The 19,230-nt window shown below is 42.0% G+C and overlaps 1 long non-coding RNA gene across 3 annotated transcripts; it reads left to right on the forward strand.

Annotated features, from left to right (window-relative positions):
* Window positions 1-1,254: 1,254 nt before the first annotated feature.
* On the forward strand, window positions 1,255-9,511 carry LOC120602274 (uncharacterized). 3 transcript variants are annotated; one of them, XR_005652676.1, is made up of 3 exons: window positions 1,255-1,406; window positions 6,406-6,712; window positions 8,241-9,511. It is a non-coding gene; the product is annotated as an uncharacterized LOC120602274 (long non-coding RNA). The 3 variants fall into 3 exon arrangements; XR_005652677.1 differs by lacking the exon at window positions 1,255-1,406 and adding an exon at window positions 1,411-1,538; XR_005652675.1 differs by lacking the exons at window positions 1,255-1,406; window positions 6,406-6,712 and adding an exon at window positions 6,929-7,235.
* The last annotated feature ends 9,719 nt before the right edge of the window (window positions 9,512-19,230 follow it).

Raw genomic sequence — 19,230 nt, forward strand, 5'->3', positions numbered from 1 at the left:
TATGAATTTCTTTGTAATGCTCTATGTTAATACCCCGCCCTAAAATATTTTAAGTTTTAACACCATCGGCTGTACAGGGTATCCATGTAAAAACACATATAAGAGTTAAAAAATTAGTATCAGAGTATATAATAAATTTCTACAAATTAATTAGAAAAATGGGACAAAGACATAACTAGTGATTCTCAATTCTGGCTGCCCATTAGAATCACTGAGTATTTTAAAAAAAATACAAATATCTCTCATTTCCCACAATTCTGATTAAATTGGTTTGGTTTCAGACCTTGAATCTGCATTTTCTTTAGTTCCCTATGTGATCTTGAGTACATTCGGAGTTGAGAACCATACAGATAGAAGATATGCTTGCACTGGATTTAGAAATATCAGTAGATTCACGTAAGGAAAAAAAAAAAAGAAAGATAAAATATTTTGGATACTGTAGGAGAGGGAAAATAATTTTCTTTCTACCCTTCAGAATTATTCTGGCTGATCTAATAATCAAAGTGACAAGAGACAGATTAACAGGAGAAAATAACCAAATTTAATTATATATGTACATACGGGTTAGAGCATGGGTCTGAAACTTCAAAGAACAAGTAAGCAATCATAGGTAGATGAGAAAGAGCAAATATTTGAGAACCAAATTCTTGCTGGGCTACCCACAAACAATGGGACATGGGGGAGTCTATCAAACAGACTTTACAGGTGCCTCCCTGTCTGCCACACTGAATTCATATATGCTGAAGTGATAGCTCTCTTCCTTTAAGCAGGTTTGTCTCTATGAATTTGAATTCCTTTAGGCAGGTAAGGTGGGGGTAAATGGCTCTTCTTCAGTCTTTCGTTTGTTAAAAAAAAAATAATAATAATAACGTGCTTAAAATAATCAGTAGCCCCAAAAGGCATATTTTGGGGTACCGAACTGGACATCCCTTCCATGAGCATGGGACTATATGAACAGGAGTCATATAAATCAGCAGGCAGAGATGATAAGGCAGGGATCTCGTAATTTTAGAATTGAGCAGAACCAGTTGTAAATAAAGACAATATCATCTCTGCTCCTACCTCTCCTACTATATTATCACTACTGCTGCTACAAAAGTTGTAAAAAATATGTGCGTGTATATGTTTATTTTATATAATGCATTTATTATTTGTGTAATTTATCATATGGAATTGTATATATTATATAAAGTTGGTACGTATAGTTTGTTGAGAATTTCTATCTAAGTAATCTTATTTGAGTTTCATAATAATCCAATGGGGTAATGGAATTCATTAATTTTGTAGCTGAGGAAACTGAAGCTAGTGAACCTCAGTGACTATAACAGCTGCTAGCATCGAGATGTTGCAGGACACAAAAAAAGTGGGAAGGAGAAAGAAAAGACATTCGAGGACTTCCACCTCAGGTAGGAAGAGCCTACCTCACATCAGTGCTCTCCCTGAGAACAGGTGAAAATGCTGAGAAAACCTGACAACCTCTTCAAGCATAACAAGACTGAAACAGAGAGATGAATGCCCGGGTCAAAATCTAGGAGAAGGTATGAACACAAAAGGGTTAGCAGGAACTCCACAGCTGACCTTTGCCCTGTGGACATATGCTGATCCAGATGAAAAAGCTGGTAAACTGACAGGTGGGCAGAAGCTGACAGAGTTGAGAAGCCCAAGGGACCCTATAGTGAGTAAAGCTTCAGATGTCTCCTTCCAGTCAGGGTGAACCAAGAGTAAGCCATTCCCCATTCCCTATCTTTCTGGAGTTATAGGATGTTTTCTTTTTGCTGAGAGATGAAGGAGGCTCGAGTGGAAAGTGTGCCTCAGAATTTATAAACCTGATGTTCATGCTTGCTAAGATTTGTGTCCCATTTATATCACCAGAATCAAACTTAACGTGTTTATGGATTGGTAATACCCCAGGATTTAGTAAACACAATTGCAAACCCTCTGTAGAGGAAAGAGCCTATGCTTCTGGGAGCATCAGGGTTTTGAGATCAAAGATGACTAAGCTCACTGTGAATGAGACCCAGCTAAAACAGCAGATGGCACCGACTGACTTCCAATCACTTTGAAAATTGGGGTTATAAAACAAAGATTGTTCTAAAGGATGATTAAAATACTTTAAAACATAAGACAAACCAAAAATATAAGCAGGAAACAGAAATTTACAAATTGGTTCATAGCAGATTTGAAAAAGAAACAAAAAGGAACTCTACGAAGAAAAAATTCAATCACCAAAATTAAAAATTCAATGTAACGAATGAGTTCGGAAGCCAAGAGAAAGTTAGATTCAGAAGGTAGGTCAGGAGAAATTAGCCATAATGTCACATGGACAAAAAGATGGAAAATATGGTAGCAAGGTTAAGAGACATAAACGATGGAATGAGATGGGCTAACATGACCAAGAGACAGAAGCAATATACAAAAAAAAAAAAAAGGCAGTGAATTCTCTAGAACTGATGAAAGATTCCAATCCTCAGACTCAGGAGGCCTAATAAATCCAGAGTTGAATAAATTTTCCAAAATTTTCCAAAATTTTACATCACAGTAAAATTGCAGAAAATAGACTTAATGGAAAATATTAAAAGCAGTTAAAGAAAAAATAATAGCTTATCTTCAAAGAGCTGCAGTTAGATTGAGAGCTGACTTCCCATTGTATTGACATAAGATGCACTAACACCATCCATATGCTGAGCAAGAAATAACTACCAAGCTAGAACGATATGTTAACCTAAAAATAACGGCCAAAGTGAGGGGCAATGAGGATTTTCTTTTTCAGAGCTAAAAAGAAGAGCTATTTGAGAAGCACTGATTCAGGCAGAAACCCAAATAGTGTTCCAATTAGGAGATGAAAGCTGGGGTAGTATTTATGCATAAATAGAAGGATGGAATTTCTACAGGTGTAGATAAGCTAACATAGTGATGCTAACTCTGAAGAATGTTTAGACTAAATACTACATATGAAAAGGAGAAGAAAGATATATACCATGCAAATACTAAAGTCTCCCAATATGTATAGCTTTATTAATATCAGGCAAAATTGATTTTAAGGCAAAGAGATAAAGGGAGATATTCCATTATGATAAAAGGTTCAAATCACCAGAAGATATAAGCCAGGTTAGTCTGTGAACAAAAACAAGGCAGGGTTTGTCAAAGCAATTATGAAGTTTATGGATTCCCCTTGACTCTTATGTAAAACAGGCTCATCAGTACTATCCAGTTCCCACCTGTAGTTAAAAAAGTTGAGTTTATCAGCTCCTTTCAACAAAGGAGTGTAACATATATACAAATAACATCACTATGTTATGTTATGTGCACTGATAGAAATGCCTTCCTTATGGATGTACTTGTTCCCCTTCCTTTTCTCATAAGTGCCCCTTCCCTTTGCCCCCTAATGGAACATCATTTGGGTTTTTGCCTGAATCAATGCTTCCTGAAGTTTTTTTTTTGTGATCCCCAATAAATGCTTGCTGACACTCATTTTGAAAGGCCCTTGTATTTGTAGGTTAACCAGAGGACTCACACTCTGGGGAACTGTGGGGCGTCTCAGTAAAAGAGCTTTGTAAGGACTTACAGGATTTGGGCTTGTGTCAGGTGATTTGGAAAGCTTTTAAGGAATAGATTGGAGGTGGAGTTGATTCTCTGGTTATCTAGATTCTTGTGTAGAAGATGGAGGGAAAAATTAGGGCTGAAGCTATAAATGCTCAAAAAGTGGCAGTCACTCATTAGCCAGGGTAAAGAGAAATCTGCTCTTTTTATGTAGTTGGATGACATTCTTTGCTTTTGACTCTGTTTAAACACAATTATGGAATGGCCCTAGTTCTGACTTTTTGGTCTTGCACAATCAATGTGCTTTTTGAGAGGTATTTTTTCTTTAAACTTACATTTTTATTTATGAGGTTAGAGACAAGTTTGGTCAAACAGGAGGTTTAATTTGAGGGCTCAGATGAGTCTGCAAATATTAAGTACCAGAGCCAATTGACACAAAATGACTTATTTCATACATTCCGTGCTCTCCATTACCATGGGTCACTGACTCTTAGAATGGACGCATCTGCTCCCTGAACAAGGCGCTTCATGAGTGAAGGGTTTTAATATCGTCTGATGAAAGTCCAGAGTAAAATAAATTCAGTGTGTTCTCCCTTCTTTTTCAGCCAACAGGTCTCTTCAAGATTTTGTGGCTATAGCTTAACAGCTGTGGCTAATTTTATTCAATTACCAGAAATTCCCTCCTTTTCCCTCCCCTGGTTTCCATTTTCCTCCTGGTGGTTCGAGTTCTCCTCCCAGAGTCCCCACTCCCACCAATCACCTGGGCCGCTCACTGCTTGGGCGATGACCTCATTCTCGCCTCCAGTTGCCATGGCAGCACCAGGAGTTGGGAAGACTGTTGCTTGCAACATCCCAGCAGCTCTTTCCTCTGGGAGACCAGTTCATGCTCCCCTTGGATCACATCCACATCAAAGACACTCATTTAACTTTCCTAGCTACTCCTCACCCACAGCTATGGCTAATCATCCTTCCCCATGCCAGCCTTTCAGAGAATTCACTTATACCCATTAAAAAGTAAAAGTGGATCAACAACAAGAAAAATTTTAAACAGTTTGGCACTTTAAATGTTTATTTGAGCAAAAATCCTTTGCCTACCTGTGATTAGACTCTCAAAAGCTGAATTGCTGCCACTTGGCAGTGGTGGCTGATCCTAACTTACTCTTGAAGAAAATTCAGGGTTCTTGTAACTGGTTGGAATTTTCTGCATAGCTGCATCGACTCTGAAGAGAGTTGGCCTGGAAAACACTGGGGATTTTAGGACCCACCCCATTCTGACTCCCAAGATTGGCTGCCTAATATCTGCCTACCCTGTCATCCAACCCCCGTTACCAAACTCAAGGGGTTCATCTTGCCAACACACTTCAATAGCCAAAAGAGACACGAACAGGAGTTTGCAACAAAGAAAATACAGGTTTATTTAAGAAAATGGTGCCAAGCCCAGAGACACAGGTGAGCTAGCACACAAAGAACTGGCTCTCTGATGGCCCTAGGGGAAAACTCATTAGTAGCTAAGAGAGTTGGGGTCATGGGCTCTACTGATTGCTTGGGGCTCGACTAGAAAGCAGCCGATCATTGCATCAGGGCCTGATGTCAGTCAGGGGTCATTCTCTCTGGTTTCAAGGTGATGCTGGTAGGGTCGGTTCGCCTTCATGGAGCCGCAAGATGTTATCTTTAATTTGGCTGAAACTTTCTGTGGTCAGCAGACCTGACTCTGTTCTTAAGACGGTTTAATGCAGACCTAAGGGTGTAATGATTAAAGGAGAAGCCGCACAGTATGCAGAAGGATAAGGAAAGAAAAGATGCAAGTGAGCCCAAGGCCAGTTTGAATCAAAGAGAAAGAGAGAAAAAGTCATTTTAAAGAAATTAATATTTGGACGGCTACATCCCTGTGCTCCCCTACAGCCTGAGTGAGATAGGGATTTTAAGACATTTAGTCTAGATCCAGGCATAATAATATGAAGGGTAAATGTGCAAACTGGATCCACATACCACATATTTCAAAAGTTAATTCTTTCAACCAAACTAGAAATTTAAATAAATTGTTCTATCTTCCTGCCTGGAACGATATACACACCTTCATTAAAAACCTGGAAGGCTCGGTTCAGATTTAGAATGACTCGGCGTCCTGCATGGGGATGAGGCAGTGGGAGGGAGTCGGATCCTGTCCGGTTCACAGATTCGATCTCCTGCCCTGTTGCAACACACAGAGCAAGGTGCCTCACTTGGACAGGCCCCGGAAGCAAGTAATTATGGTGGCCCGTTATCCTAGTGTGGTTCAGAAGGGCCATGGGTTCTGGGTGGGCACGTGCCCTTGACCTGGGCCCGTGGGGTGGGTTGTCGCTTGGCAGAGGGCAGGAGTGGATCTCCACTGCGCTACAGTTCAGTACGAATGATCGCTTGGAGGTATGTGTGCCTCAGTGGATCCCATCATTTTTGTTGCTTCTATTTACACTTTTCCTACCTTCTTCTAAATGATAGGGGTCATCACTTGAGAAATTCTTAATTTTTTTAGTAAGCATAGTTAAGTCTTTTTTTTTTCTCCTTTTATTAGAGAAAGACCCTCTCTCTCAAACTTAGATAATTGCCTTGAGTCTGGTGACTCAAGTCCTCTCACTGTTGATAAGGATCATTGAAACTCAGCATTCTCCTTGCCCGTTATAAGGCAGGAATGGCTTTTGGCCAAAACAGGGACCTTAAGAGTCCAAGAAGGGAGCAGACCTTTAACCCAATTTTTTTCTTTCTTTAACTAAATATATTAACCAAGGTTTTTTTCCTTTATCCATTTGATGGGCAAATTGATGATAGAAACATAACTAGATATATGATTCAAGTAACAAGTTTGTATCTTTGTTTTTCCTTGTCTAGGGACAGAAGCGACACTTCAGCGGGATACCCAAGACTTCTGACTAAGGCAGAGAGGGAAAGAGCTCCATGAAACCCCAATATGCAGGAACTACAACCCTCCTCAGCAGGAAGCAGATACAGAAAGAGACCTCCCGCACCCAACATCCATACTGTCACGGGGTTCATGGCTCTTAGAAAAGGGTTAGGCAGGAAAGTTAGGTAGGGGGTTTTGGATCCACTGCAAAGAACCGAAGTCATCCTATTCTACAAAGGGTCCGCCCCAGTCCGCCCACAATTCAGCAAGCCAGAAGGCATTTCTGGGCTAAAGGTAAGTCATACAAGGAAACAAGCAAGCAGAAAATTGGATACTAGTTTCAGCCAGTTCCTCGCACCTGCGCAGTGAAGACCCCAACGACCTTCAACTCACTGAGCCTCATTATACTGTCATTATAATATGATGCATATGCCTAGAAATTTATAATGTCATTATAACCAACTGAATTCTGGGAACAAACCTGCGCAGAAAGGAAAGGATGAGTCACTGGGCCCTGTCCAACTTAGATGTCAATCGAGGAAGCCACTCCTCGAAGTAAAGGGACCGCCCCCAGCAAGTAGGGATAAAAAGGCCAAAGCCTGTGTTTCTGTGCCCTTGAGCCGCTCTCCTCTTGCTCGGGCCCTCTTCCAACTCTGGGAGAGTCCTGTGTTTTCCTTTCCTTTCCTGTAAAGCTATTTTCTGCTGCACTTCTTTTCTTGCTCAATTCTTTGCTCGAGACATCAAGAACCCGGATGTCCCGCCGGGTTGGGATCCCCGCTCTCCGTGACATCTTCTGTGACGAGCCAGCAGCCGGGAGGTACGCCCCTGTCCAGGGGGATCTTTTCCTCTTCGTCTCTGACGTTCTGTTCTTCTGGCATCATGTCTGTGCCACCTTGATTTCCCTTTTCGGGCTCTTTCCCACCGTCTGGCTATTTTCCTCTGGGGATCCCAGGCTGAGCTCGTCCTCAGACTGCTTTCCTGCTGTGTTGCGCCCTGCACCGTCCTCGCCACCTCCCGCTCCACCTCCGTCCGCCTTGATGTAGTTTCCCTAGGGCAGGGACTCCAGATGACCCTCTTTTTCTGGACGATCCATTTCCGACCTTTCTTCTCTGCCATCTCAGCAGCCCTCAGAGACTTCCTCTTCTCTCCCTTTTCAGGCATCCTTTGATCTGGTAAATCTTTTTTTTATTTTTTTAATGGAAAATCATGGTATTTAACCTTCACATGTTTGAGCCTCCACAAATAATGCAACCAACTTGTCACACTTTTAACAGCCCTTCTACATCCTCTCCACCTTCCCTATCCTAGTTCCAGAATTTATCTTCATTCAGTTATGCCGATTTGATCCGCTCGATCTGAACACTCACTTTAGGGTCAAAACAGCTACTCCCAAGGCTGCGCTCTGCTCCCTCCTCCACCGCCCTTCCCTACGAGCTCTGGTTAAGGTCGTAACACTCCAGGGTGCTAGAACAACAGTTTCTCACCTGGTAGGATCCCAAAAGCTGAGAGGCATATCCAGGGGCACCCAGATTTATCATAGGCCATAATTTATGGAAAAAGCCCAAGTGAAGAGCCAAGTCTAATTTGAGTCCAAGCGTCAGAAAAATAACACGGATGCTCATCTGAGATTGGAAGCGTCCAGCAACCTAAGTTAGGGACTTCACAGGGAGTTGCCCCGGAAGATCTCTCCTGGACCTGGCTACCACCTGGAGGGACACCACGGGGCGGGGTGGGGATGGGTGGGGGCAGTAGGGGTGGGAGTGGGGGTGGGAGTGGGGGTCTTATCCCTCCTAGTGAAACTCTTAGACTCTTTTTCTTACAGACCACCATGGGAAATAAGCCCTCAGCACTTGACCTTCGGACTCACCTCTCAGCTGTATCCTTAACCATTGGGACAAATTTGATTCTGATAACTTGAGAAAGAAACCCCTTGTATTTATTGTAATGTAGCTTAGCCAGGATATAAACTAAGTCAGAAACGATGGCCCACAGATAGAAGTCTTATTTATAGTAGCATCCTTCAATTAGATTTGTTTTGCTATAGGGAGGAAAAATGGTCAGAGTTTCCCTATGTTCAGGCCTTCATGGCCCTCTACTAAGATCCATTTGTGTGCCCAGACTACCAGAAGCCTCCTGGCAAGGTCAAATACAAACCAGAGCCAGAGATAATTGATGACCCATTACTTAATTGCTCCGCCTGTCCCTCAGAGGGAAGCTCAGCCACCCCCATTGTAATTCTCTTCCAAAGGCTCCACCACAGAGCCGGAAGCTATTCTGCCCTCCCATACTTGAAGTGGAACTCTGCCCTGCACTTGCTTCTACCATCCTGCTTCTCAGAGGTGGCTGGGGCAGAAGGCACCATTGGGGTGCAAATTAATGATAGAAACATAACCAGATAAATGATTCAAGTAACAAATTTGTATCTTTATTTTTCCTCGTCTAGTGACAGACGAAACTTCGTCGGCATACCCAGATCCCCTCCTGACTAAGGCAGAGAGGGAAAGAGCTCCATGAAACCCCAATATGCAAGGACTACGACCCTCGTCAGCAGGAAGCAGATACAGAAGAAGAGACCTCCCGTCCCTCAGCATCCACACTAATCAAAAGGGGGTTCATGGCTCTTAGGAAAGGGATAGGCAGGAAAGTTAGATACGGGGTTTAAGATGTTGAGGTCATCCTGTTCTAGAAAAGGTCCACCCTCAATTAAGCCAGAAGGTGTTTCTGAGCTAAAAGTAACTCATACAAGAAAAGAAGCTAGCAGAAAATTGGGTACTAGTTTCAGCCAGTCCCTCACACCTGCGCAAAGACCCCAACGACTCTCAACTCATCTGAGTCATTATACCATCATTGTGATGTGATGCATCTCCCAGAAGTTCATTAATAGAACAGACTGAATTCTGGGAACGAACATACACAGAAAGCAAATGCTGAGTCACTGGTCCCTGTCCATCTTAGTTGTTAATCGAGGAATCCACCCCTCTAAGAAAAGTGTCCGCCCATAGGAAATAGAGATGAAAATCCCAAAGGCTGCGTTACTGGGCTCTTGAGCTGCTCTTCTCTTGCTTGGACCACTTCTAATAAAGCTATTTTCTGCTGTATTTCGGTGTCTTGCTCAATTCTTTATTCGAGACATCAAGAACCTGGACGAGGTGTCGAGAGGGGAGCCCCACTCTCCCTTAACATCATCACTTAGGTTCTTATGCTGACAGTTGGTCACCATCCCAAGTCTGTGTCCCTACTCCCAGGAGGATCGAGGCCACACCCCAGGCTGGAGGACAACACCCCCAATGAGGACGAGCAGGATGCGAGACCTGAGCCACGCAGAAGGGCAGTCCATGGGCAGAAGGCCCTCAGAGGGTGATGTGGCTTTAACTTGCTGCGGTGCACATGTAGGGGTGATGCTGCAGGTGAGGGGGCTCCACTTAGGAAGATGCTCCTAAGCTAACGGGAAGGAAGGGCTTGCCCCAGCTCTGCACTCTTAAACTCGACTCTTTACGTGGCAGCCTCCTTTCGATGTACATTTTAAACCTAGGAAGTCCAAGCAGACACTGCTGGTTTTCCCCTTGAAATGCCTTCCCGCCACCCACTCTTGCAGGCTTTTCCTCCCACAGTAACAGCTGTGTCCATCAGTGCAGATCAGGCCCAACACCCGGCTTCATGCCCCTGATTTCTCTCTTTCCCCCAATCCCAATCAGTGCCTCAGGAAGCCCTGGCAGCTTAACCTCTAAATTAGAATTTGAATTTGCCACTTCCCCTGCCACATGCTTACCCAAGCCACAGGCTCGAGCCTGTCCCTCCCACATCCACTCCTGCCTGGAATCCGTTCTCTGCTCATCACAGCAATGACCTAAAAGTGTCAACTGGGTCATTTCACCTTGGTGCTTGCTACTCTTAAATGACTTGATTGCATCTAGAATGAAATCTTAACATCACAGGGGTCCCGCTCACTTCTCCACTTGCTTCAGAACCCACTTTTCCTCTTCCTCCCTTTGCTCGAACTCCCTGAATTTCCTGTCATGTCTCAGAACAAAGGCAGCACACTCCAACGCCTGTGGTGGATCAGCAGAGAAGGCAGTGAGGGACTGGGGATGGGGAAGACCAGGCTGCTGCCTCCTTTCTGCAAACTCTCTCCGTGTAGGAGAGAAAAAGGACGTGTTTTATCAGAGCTGCGTGGGACTCTCGATGAAGATCAAGAGAAGCAAATGCAGTGTTTCCACTGATGGGACAGAGAGCCAGAGAACCCTACTTTTCCTCTAAGACTGGATCATAAAGTAGAACCGAATAGTAAAATTTTTAAGGACAGAAAGTGCGAGTGATTTTACTAGATCTGATCTCATTAAAGCAGAAGAGGAAAAAGAAAATTCCACTTGACTCTTAGGGTAATTGATCAGAGAAATAAATTCCATCCAGGGACTTTGAAGGTCAGTGCCTGAATCACCCAGTAATTCCGTCTACTCTTAGGGACTCTTTCTGTGACCAACGCTGTGGGCTGTCTTGGGTGATTCTCTGGCTTCCGTAACTGTGTCCTTTCCCTCGAGCGATTCAGAACTCTTAGGGAAGGGTGCTGGAAACAGTAAGTGTGTGATAAGTATAGAAGACTACTTTCCCTCTTAATTTCTTTAAAATACATATGACTGTGTAAAGCAGAGATTTATAAATTTGTATTATGGGATGTGGAATGTATGCCGATGGAAACGTATGGTAATTGCAGAGTAAAGGAGAAGAAGCCGGAATGGGCTCTGCACAGTTACAGGAGTTCTTACATTTAATGTGAAGTGGTATTGATGCAGGATGGGCAAGTGTACCTGAGATGGTGGGGGCAGACCAAGCCCTGCACCAAGAGAAGAAGAAAGTCTGTGGCAGCCTGACCCTGCCTGGCCATGTCTTGCTCAAGGAGTTCGTTCCTGACTGCCCTCCCCCCACCTCAAGGCCTCTCCGGCTAACAACAATTTTCTCATAGCCTGCCAACCAATTAATGTTCTTCTGTATATCTGTAGCTGTGTAGGAATGACAAGACTGTGTAAAACTGCCTGTTATATTACAATCGGGTCTCAGCCTTTGGATAAGAATCCGCTGAGCCGGTGCTGGCATCAATAAATGCTGCTTCTTGCTTACAGCCTCGGCGTCCCATCTTTCTGTCTCAGAATCCCGCAACAACAGCTCCCCGCTTCCCCTGCCAGCAAGCGCCGGATCCTCTCCTTTCATGAGTCACCTTGCAGGTGTTTGTGTGAGAGTCACGGGGGTGGCAAAGGATGCTCTGGAAAGCAGGAAAGGGAGAAGCGGGGAACACGTTGTAGAACGGCAGTTTGGAGATTGGCTAGAAGATACAGGTCTTTGAGGAGTCAGACAAAAAAGGTATTTCAAGTATAATTTTTGAAGATCCTGAGAAATTTTTTGTTTTCCAAATTTGCTGCATTCAGGAACAGACTGGCCCTAAGGGCAACTGACTATGGGCCTGTGGCTTGCTAAGAAACTTCTCTGACAGTGTTTAAAGGGAGATCCAAGCTCCACCTGCCCTGCTGCTCTGGTGCCTGAAGGTCGCCCAGCCTGACCCAGACACACGGCCTTGGCAGACTCAGAATGTTTGCTCTTACAAATGCAGAATTGGGAAGTCTCTTCCCTTTAGAACAAGGCCGAGGTCTCTGAGTCTGTCCCTTCCTTTTTCCAGATGGCTCTTCAAGCACAGTTGGACGATTTTCACCCTCCACGCCTCAGCTTAAACTTGACATCCTCGGGGAGACCTTGCCTAGGCATTCTGTAAGTGGGTCTCCTCAGGTTCTCTCCTCTGCTAAAGCACCTTTACCAAACTTACCACCATCCATCATGAGCTGTGGTTTAGCTGGATGTGACCTCTCAAGTCAGGGACTGTATCCGGCTTGCTGGCTGCTGAGGCCCTCATGCCTGGCACCCCGGGAGCCTACTAATGAGTGGCTTCAGTGGGTGAATGAGTGAGTGAGTGCAGCCTTGTATCAACTCTGAAAGGCAAGGACAATCTTGCTGTTAACTGCTGAATTCTGTTCCGATTTTTCTTTAAAAACGTTGCCTTAATTTTATCATGTAAGGGATAGGTGAAGACTTGCCGCCGAGAAAATTCAGGTACCTCTGAGGAAGTGGGAGACAGAGGGACAGTCCTCCTTCTTGTCCTCTTAGTCCCTCCCCCCCTCCCAAGTAACCATTCGGAAGCCTTCGTTCCTTTTCCTCTAACTGTGATATTGTGATTTATAATAAAAAACCTATGTTTTTTATCTTCAACCCTCTTCCTGAAACAGAGCTCCCAAATCCCTTGGTATTTCCTAGGTGATGAGAGTGATAAAGGCGTCTTTTGTTATGTTATAAGGTGACATTTTTGGACCTCACCAACAGAAGGAACCGAACCCTGTGATTAAAGGGTTGGAAGTTTCAGTCTAGCCCCCCTGACCTCTGGAGAGAGGAGGGGACTGCAGGTGAAATCAGTCACCAATAGTCAATGATTTATTCAGTCACGCCTATGTAATAAACCTCCATAGAAGCCCCAGTGTGAAAGTCTGGAGGGCTTCCAGGTTGGCAAACGTGTGGAGACATGAGACAGTGGTGGCCCGGAGCATGGTTGTTCCACACCCCTCCCCCATACCTACCCCAGTGCATGCATCTTTTCTATCTGGCTGTTCCTGAATTATATCATTTTATAACAAACTGGTAATCTAGTAAGTAAAATGGTTTTCTGAGTTCTTTGAGCTGCTCTAGTAAATAATTCTAACTGGAGGAGGGGATCTTGGGAACCTACAATCTGTAGTCATTCATCCAGAAGCCAATGTAATCGTGCAAACCTTTACTTTTTTAAAATGACTTTTTCTCTTCTCTTTCACCTTGATTTAAACTGGCCTTGGGCTCACTTGCATCTTTTCTTTCCTTATCCTTCTGCATACTGCACGACCACTGCCTTAATCATTACACCAGCATCAAATAGTCTTAAAAACAAAGAGTCAGGTCTGTTGACCACAGAAACAGTTTCGGTCAAACTAAAGATAACATCTTGCAGCTCCATGAGGGCGAACCGACCCTACCAGCATCACCTTGAAACCAGAGAGAATGGCCTCATGACTGACATCAGGACCTGATGCAATGATCGGCTGCTTCGTACCCAAGCCCCAAGCAATCAGCAGAGCCCACGGCCCCAACTTCCTTAGCTACCATGACTAACGAGTTTTTCCCGGTCCCCTAGAGTCCATCGGGGAGCCAGGTCTTTGAGCACTGGCTTCCCTGTGTCTCCGGGCTTGGAACCATTTCCTTAAATAAATCTTAACTTTCTTTGCTGAGGACCCCTGGTAGTGTCTCCTTCGGCTTCGTTGCGTGCAAGCAAAATGAACCCCTTGAGTTTGGTAACAACCTGGACTTGCAATAAGTGTCTGAAGTTGTGACTAGGGGTGGGGTACCTTGTAGAACTGAGCTCTTATTCTGTGGGATCTGATGCTATCTCCATGTAGATGGTGTCAGAATTGACTTGAATTGTAGGACTCCCCGCTGGTGTGAGGGGGTGCTCATTGGTGCGGGAACCGCCTCCCCCCACAGAACATTAGAATTAGGCACAGAAACTTCACTGACCCTTTCCTTTCTAGGCGTTTACATATCTGTGTGTACACAGAGGTGTCCTTTAATGTAAATGAGTTTTATTGTTAACGTGAGTTTTATTTTCCTTTAACAATGACTAGGATCTACCCTTATCCTACATAGTGCTTTGTACAGATGAACCTTAACTTTTCCCACCAGTTCCTTCTGGATAGAAAACTAGCGGATGGTAACTAAGCATTTTCAATCTATCTCTTTTTGAACTTTTGCAGTTAGCTCCTTCATTTAACCAAAAGCAGAATTTACCAAGACTGGCTGGATCTCTCAATAGAGGAACACATCGGCTGGTTTGGACTGTTGGGAGATAGGTTAGTTTTAGTCTATAAATAATGATTTTGTAATTTCCTTTCATCAAAAACTCACAATAAGGATTGATAATTCAATAATTGCACACAGTATTTAATTCTTATTATAAAGAACATCAATATTAAATAACAGCTTATCTTAGGGCTCCTGGAGTTCCTGTGGTTCATAAATGCACTGATTGGTAGTTAAGGGGCGGGTCTCACTCTGTCTGGCCAGTTTTGACATAGACCAAGGCGAATTATGAAATAGCAAGAGTCCCAGGGGTTGTAGGAAGCCATTTTTAATGTTTTCCTAATCCTGACTCTGTTTGACTTCTCTTTGTTTATTTCTGAAAGATAGAGCTCACTGAGCTGGGTTCAGACTCACCACCACTGTTGTAGGAAAGTGACCACTGGAAATGTGCTTTGGAGCTTTTGTTTCTTCTTCTGCCATTTCCTGAGATGTCTTTTGAGTTAAGGATACTTTGAAAAGCTTATTTATCAAGTAGTTCTTTTTCTTTGCTGATGTATTAGCCAGAACCACATTTAGATCTCTTCCTATAAACGTTCTGGTGGGATTTCTACTAGAAACATTATCAAAAAATACATAACTTTTCCTTGAGAGCCCCGTTCGAGTACCGGATTAAATTTTTCAGTCACCTTGTCTTCTGTGGATGATTTAATCCCAGTACCTGGCACTTGGCAGGCTTTCTATTAAATAATAAGTGAATGCATGAAATGCTACCTGATGATGCATTATTCTATTTTTACCAAGTTGTTGTTTCATTTAAAAACTACTTCCTTCTTCCCTCTAGTCACAGAGATATGAATTTATCTATTAAAAAAACATTAAGGGAATAATTTTTTTTATTTTTAAAAAAATCTTTAAAAATATTATTTTTATTTAGTAAACATTTACAGTAGCTTATGTATATAAGAACTCTTGCTTAATTTAATTTTTCTCAAAAGGAGTTCACTCTAGAATTGCCACATAACTGTGGTCATTTGTTCAATTTAATAACTATATAATGTTTTATGTGTTACGCTTTTCTTAATTTTTTTATATTTAGGCATGTGTGTTTGTGTGTGTGTGTATAACATGTGTTTAAAAATGTGTGTATATATTTTCTAAGGTAAGCGTCTACCAACAGACTTAGCTAAAGATTATGAATTTCTTTGTAATGCTCTATGTTAATACCCCGCCCTAAAATATTTTAAGTTTTAACACCATCGGCTGTACAGGGTATCCATGTAAAAACACATATAAGAGTTAAAAAATTAGTATCAGAGTATATAATAAATTTCTACAAATTAATTAGAAAAATGGGACAAAGACATAACTAGTGATTCTCAATTCTGGCTAACCATTAGAATCACTGAGTATTTTTAAAAAAATACAAATATCTCTCATTTCCCACAATTCTGATTAAATTGGTTTGGTTTAAGACCTTGAATCTGCATTTTCTTTAGTTCCCTATGTGATCTTGAGTACATTCGGAGTTGAGAACCATACAGATAGAAGATATGCTTGCACTGGATTTAGAAATATCAGTAGATTCACGTAAGGAAAAAAAAAAAAGAAAGATAAAATATTTTGGATACTGTAGGAGAGGGAAAATAATTTTCTTTCTACCCTTCAGAATTATTCTGGCTGATCTAATAATCAAAGTGACAAGAGACAGATTAACAGGAGAAAATAACCAAATTTAATTATATATGTACATACGGGTTAGAGCATGGGTCTGAAACTTCAAAGAACAAGTAAGCAATCATAGGTAGATGAGAAAGAGCAAATATTTGAGAACCAAATTCTTGCTGGGCTACCCACAAACAATGGGACATGGGGGAGTCTATCAAACAGACTTTACAGGTGCCTCCCTGTCTGCCACACTGAATTCATATATGCTGAAGTGATAGCTCTCTTCCTTTAAGCAGGTTTGTCTCTATGAATTTGAATTCCTTTAGGCAGGTAAGGTGGGGGTAAATGGCTCTTCTTCAGTCTTTCGTTTGTTAAAAAAAAAATAATAATAATAACGTGCTTAAAATAATCAGTAGCCCCAAAAGGCATATTTTGGGGTACCGAACTGGACATCCCTTCCATGAGCATGGGACTATATGAACAGGAGTCATATAAATCAGCAGGCAGAGATGATAAGGCAGGGATCTCGTAATTTTAGAATTGAGCAGAACCAGTTGTAAATAAAGACAATATCATCTCTGCTCCTACCTCTCCTACTATATTATCACTACTGCTGCTACAAAAGTTGTAAAAAATATGTGCGTGTATATGTTTATTTTATATAATGCATTTATTATTTGTGTAATTTATCATATGGAATTGTATATATTATATAAAGTTGGTACGTATAGTTTGTTGAGAATTTCTATCTAAGTAATCTTATTTGAGTTTCATAATAATCCAATGGGGTAATGGAATTCATTAATTTTGTAGCTGAGGAAACTGAAGCTAGTGAACCTCAGTGACTATAACAGCTGCTAGTATCGAGATGTTGCAGGACACAAAAAAAGTGGGAAGGAGAAAGAAAAGACATTCGAGGACTTCCACCTCAGGTAGGAAGAGCCTACCTCACATCAGTGCTCTCCCTGAGAACAGGTGAAAATGCTGAGAAAACCTGACAACCTCTTCGAGCATAACAAGACTGAAACAGAGAGATGAATGCCCGGGTCAAAATCTAGGAGAAGGTATGAACACAAAAGGGTTAGCAGGAACTCCACAGCTGACCTTTGCCCTGTGGACATATGCTGATCCAGATGAAAAAGCTGGTAAACTGACAGGTGGGCAGAGGCTGACAGAGTTGAGAAGCCCAAGGGACCCTATAGTGAGTAAAGCTTCAGATGTCTCCTTCCAGTCAGGGTGGACCAAGAGTAAGCCATTCCCCGTTCCCTATCTTTCTGGAGTTATAGGATGTTTTCTTTTTGCTGAGAGATGAAGGAGGCTCGAGTGGAAAGTGTGCCTCAGAATTTATAAACCTGACGTCCATGCTTGCTAAGATTTGTGTCCCATTTATATCACCAGAATCAAACTTAACGTGTTTATGGATTGGTAAGGCCCCAGGATTTAGTAAACGCAATTGCAAACCCTCTGTGGAGGAAAGAGCCTATGCTTCTGGGAGCATCAGGGTTTTGAGATCAAAGATGACTGAGCTCACTGTGAATGAGACCCAGCTAAAACAGCAGATGGCACCGACTGACTTCCAATCACTTTGAAAATTAGGGTTATAAAACAAAGATTGTTCTAAAGGATGACTAAAATACTTTAAAACATAAGACAAACCAAAAATATCAGCGAGAAACAGAAATTTACAAATTGGTTCATAGCAGATTTGAAAAAGAAACAAAAAAGAACTCTACGAAGAAAAAATTCAATCACCAAAATTAAAAATTCAATGTAACGAATGAGTTCGGAAGCCAAGAGAAAGTTAGATTCAGAAGGTAGGTCAGGAGAAATTAGCCATAATGTCACATGGACAAAAAGATGGAAAATATGGTAGCAAGGTTAAGAGACATAAACGATGGAATGGAACCTGGGCTGGCCGAGGGCGAAACGTACCTAAAAAAAAAAAGGCAGTGAATTCTCTCGAACTGATGAAAGATTCCAATCCTCAGATTCAGGAGGCCTAATAAATCCCCAGTTGAATAAATTTTCCAAAAGCCATACTTAGATACATCACAGTAAAACTGCAGAAAATAGACTTAATGGAAAATATTAAAAGCAGTTAAAGAAAAAATAATAGCTTATCTTCAAAGAGCTGCAGTTAGATTGAGAGCTGACTTCCCACTGTATTGAGATACGATGGACTAACACCATCCATATGCTGAGCAAGAAATAACTACCAAGCTAGAACGATATGTTAACCTAAAAATAACGGCCAAAGTGAGGGGCAATGAGGATTTTCTTTTTCAGAGCTAAAAAGAAGAACTATTTGAGAAGCACTGATTCAGGCAGAAACCCAAATAGTGTTCCAATTAGGAGATGAAGGCTGGGGTAGTAGTTATGCATAAATAGAAGGATGGAATTTCTACAGGTGTAGATAAGCTAACATAGTGATGCTAACTCTGAAGAATGTTTAGACTAAATACTACATATGAAAAGGAGAAGAAAGATATATACCATGCAAATACTAAAGTCTCCCAATATGTATAGCTTTATTAATATCAGGCAAAATTGATTTTAAGGCAAAGAGATAAAAGGAGATATTCCATTATGATAAAAGGTTCAAATCACCAGAATATATAAGCCAGGTTAGTCTATGAACAAAAACAAGGCAGGGTTTGTCAAAGCAATTATGAAGTTTATGGATTCCCCTTGACTCTTATGTAAAACAGGCTCATCAGTACTATCCAGTTCCCACCTGTAGTTAAAAAAGTTGAGTTTATCAGCTCCTTTCAACAAAGGAGTGTAACATACATACAAATAACATCACTATGTTATGTTATGTGCACTGATAGAAATGCCTTCCTTATGGATGTACTTGTTCCCCTTCCTTTTCTCATAAGTGCCCCTTCCCTTTGCCCCCTAATGGAACATCATTTGGGTTTTTGCCTGAATCAATGCTTCCTGAATAGTTTTTTTTTTTTGTGATCCCCAATAATGCTTGTTGACACTCATTTTGAAAGGCCCTTGTATTTGTAGGTTAACCAGAGGACTCACACTCTGGAGAACTGTGGGGCATCTCAGTAAAAGAGCTTTATAAGGACTTACAGGATTTGGGCTTGTGTCAGGTGATTTGGAAAGCTTTTAAGGAATAGATTGGAGGTGGAGTTGATTCTCTGGTTATCTAGATTCTTGTGTAGAAGATGGAGGGAAAAATTAGGGCTGAAGCTATAAATGCTCAAAAAGTGGCAGTCACTCATTAGCCAGGGTAAAGAGAAATCTGCTCTTTTTATGTAGTTGGATGACAT

Source organism: Pteropus medius, unplaced genomic scaffold (genome assembly GCF_902729225.1).
Source record: "Pteropus medius unplaced genomic scaffold, Ma_sr-lr_union100, whole genome shotgun sequence".
In the NCBI taxonomy this organism is placed as follows: Eukaryota; Metazoa; Chordata; class Mammalia; order Chiroptera; family Pteropodidae; genus Pteropus; species Pteropus medius.